The 3,759-nt window shown below is 30.4% G+C and overlaps 1 long non-coding RNA gene across 1 annotated transcript; it reads right to left on the bottom strand.

The window, feature by feature from the left end:
- Positions 1-1,021: 1,021 nt before the first annotated feature.
- LOC145064950 (uncharacterized) lies at positions 1,022-1,267 on the bottom strand. The gene is made up of 2 exons (XR_013688156.1): positions 1,187-1,267; positions 1,022-1,097 (listed from the first exon to the last, which is right to left on the bottom strand). It is a non-coding gene; the product is annotated as an uncharacterized LOC145064950 (long non-coding RNA).
- Positions 1,268-3,759: the final 2,492 nt, after the last annotated feature.

Genomic DNA, 3,759 nt, shown 5'->3' on the forward strand with positions numbered 1-3,759 from the left:
ACTAAGCACTAATGTAATTCTTCTAGCAGGAATGAACATTTTAACAAATACAGGACCAAATCAAGGTAAAAGCTTCAAATCAAACCTAGATACGTACAATAAACCACCTTCCAAATCAAATAAGAACCAATATCACTAGCATATAGAAAAAAAAAAAAGAATATATCAAATAGTGAAATTGTATTTCAAAATATTGCTATGATAATTGATAATTGATAGGTACATAAAAATTGTTATATTTTGTAGTTATCTGTAATAATTATAATAATAATAATGAAAATAACAATAAATAACTATATGATAAAATAATATCACTATTCAATAACTATATGGAAATAAAAATAAATAAATAAATGATAAAATAATGCCATGTCACTAGCACCAAATTAGCATTTATCATGTTACTAATTTTTAAGCCCTAAAGTGTGTTTTTGAAACCATAGATCCTTCAAAGTATGATTTCCAAAATGAACCCTAACATAAATTTATAGTACTAGTGTGCATGAATCATGATGATTTGGTTCTTATGTTAAAGGTCAAGCTTCATCAGTCTTCCATCAATGTCTTTGCAGGTAACATTATTACATCTTACAATGAACTATTTGAGTTTGCATCAGTAATCATCCCAATATTCAGGTTTGCTCTGAAATCATTACAATGCTTCTAGGGATGAAGAATTTGTACGCATGTTTGTTGTTTTAAACCCTTAGCGCATATTTCCATATGATAAGTAACAAAAGTGCTCAGTAGTAAGCTTAAGTTTGTTATTATTGGTTCAATGGAATCTTTCCACCTCTTAGCAGGACAAATTAATTTTAGATGAAAATGACCCCTATCAAGTCTCTAACCTAAATTCTTCATGAATCCTAACATTTTACAGGGCAATCAGGCTATACACACCATTCCCAATGAAGTGACGAATGCACATAAGAGTTTTGTTACATGGTATGTTCACATTTGCGTATAATAAATGAAATCTCTTATAAGTGTAACATACAAAACTCTAATAAATAATGTTGCACCTGATTTCCTGCATATCTTTGTTGAATTGCTTTGAGCTTTGGCTGGAGGTTTTGCATTGCCAGAGTTGACTCAACCTTTTAAAGAAGTGAACTCGTCAACAATAGTAGTAGAAGACCATTATATCATCATCATCATCAATATATGAATAAGAGAGGAGGATCACCTGTTTCTTTGTCAATGGCAAGGTTGCAACCTTGACAAGAACAGTCAGCAATATAATTGCAAATCCATAGGAATATGGCACATGAATGGTAGTCAATCCATCTTTCAGTACCTGTTTAAGATAAGTGCAAGTGAAGATAAAGTACTGGTCAAATCTTGCAACTTCCTAATTAGACAATCAAATCAAATTAACTGCTAAGAAGAGAGATCATCTAGTCAAACTAAATTAAGTTCGGATTTTTACCAAACAAAACTAAATCAATCGTTAATCCTAAAAACTACAAAGATATCGGAATAAACTACCTTCAAAATAACTTCCATATGTGGTTCTTTTCCTAGTCATTTAAACATATCACTAGCATATAGACAAAAAAGAATATATCAAATGGTAAAATTGTATTTCAAAACATCAAAATCAGGAATCAAATTGTTAGAGACACAGGAAGGAAGAAACCTGTTGGTAAGAGCGAGCATCCTAAGCCTGGCAGTGTCATTAGACGAGCTTATGAGGTCCATTAAAGTGGAGTGAATGCCCACATTTTGTGCACTGTATTCACCTCAATTAGATCGATGAAGGAACGATAAATTAGTTCAAATCTAGACAAAATTATTGATTCATAGAGGTTGTACATTATGATATGGAAATTGTACCATTTAACTCTTTTTGGGTCAGCAATGGTGTTGTGATGTTAGAGAAAGCAAACAGAGGTTTACTAGAATGTCCTGTGTTCGTAACAACCATTGTCTTCCACCTCCCGGCTTACTCTTCGGTTGCGATGATAGGTGTTCCTGAGGCGGTGATGTTGCGACGCAGTCATTAGTGGTGGTTTGGGGGAACGAATCGAATAGAAGATGTGAGAAAGAAGCGACGATGTAGAGAATATACAGATCTAGGGGTTGCGTAGTGTGTGAGAGAGAGAGAGAGAGAGAGAAAGAGAGAGAGAGAGAGAGAGAGAGAGAGAGAGTATGTGTGTGTGTGTTTTAAATGATTTTTGGGATAAATAATTCATATATCTGATTTGCCCTCATGATAATTTTTTAAAAACCTAATATGCCATTTAAGCTGATCACATTTACAAATATGCCATCTTTGATCTAAACCATTAAAAGTTTGGATCTAACGTTCTATTTTTATTTCTCAGGTTCTCGGGAAACTATAGGTTCTCAAAGGATCCTTCCACTCTCTCTCTCTCTCTCTATATATATATATATATATATATATATATATATATATATATACACACACACACACACACACACATAGGCTTAGGTTATTTTGTTTTTACTAACTATTGTGTGCCAGAATGCACAGATCTGAACCATCGGATGAATAGAATCAACAGTTATGATCCGAGGGTCTATGATATTACAATAGGGTAGCATATATCATATAATCACACAAATTTCAGTAAAAATATATTTTGGTCAATTAACCTACTTAAAAAAAGGAAATTTACGGATTTTAAGGGATCATTAATTCCTTTATTTTAAAAAATCTAAATTTTTTAAATTAATTCTAATTAAATTTTAATATTATTTTTAATAATAACCGACTTTATTCTATCAAAATGACAAAAAGTCAACAATATACTTGGAAATAAATTTGCGGTATTATTCTGACAGAATATTGTTTCATTCAAACTTAAATACAAATTCATACATATTCTTACAAACTAAAAGTCTTATACATTTTAATATAATTATACGTATTGTAAAAGAATATGAACAAAAATGAATAAAATTCTTAAAAAATAACAACATTCTTAAATCATGAGTATGATCAAAATTTATTCATTCTTCAAGCTATTCCTATTATGTCTTCAACAAATTCTTCCAGCCATTCCTATCAAAAATACAACAAAACTAATAATGGTTAAAAACATGTTACTTGCAATTAACTATCATGTTATATATTCTGGTAGAATACATAGAATATGACAGAACACATAGAATACATTCTGGCAGAATACATAGATTTTATTCTTGCAGAATACATTCAAAAGTATTATATTTATTGCTAATATAATTTTAGATTCCAAATGAACAATAACAAGGGATGATAGAAATTGGAATTCAAAATCACAAATTGAACCAAAATAATACATAGACAAATTAATTACCTTTTTAAACAATTACATAAAAACATGTGTTGCTAGTAATTCTGACAGAATGCATACCACAAGGTTAAATTCTCTAGATTTTGTTTTAGGCATTTCAACAAACACTTGTTAGGCATTATCATCAAACAAGCTAAAATCCGATGAAAGGCCATATGAGATGAAAATTGAACTTAAAACCCGAGTTTCTGTGTGTCAATGTATTGATATTTGAATGACTCTATTTTTTTATTTTTCTATTTTTGTCTTTTTGACCTTGGAAATGCTCCTGATGTTAAAAAAGAATTAGCATATACTATAAATTTGCAACATCATAAAGGGAGTGGCATCTATATAGTTTAAAAATCAATCCCCAAAAGAAAATTGCTATCTAGTGTACCGTTAAGATCAAATGTGAAAATCATCATGAGAAAATCATCTCAGATTAATATCCCAAAAATCATCCAACACAACTTCA

Source organism: Lactuca serriola, chromosome 7, assembly GCF_051521515.1.
Source record: "Lactuca serriola cultivar US96UC23 chromosome 7, Lser_US96UC23_V15, whole genome shotgun sequence".
NCBI classification, from domain to species: Eukaryota; Viridiplantae; Streptophyta; class Magnoliopsida; order Asterales; family Asteraceae; genus Lactuca; species Lactuca serriola.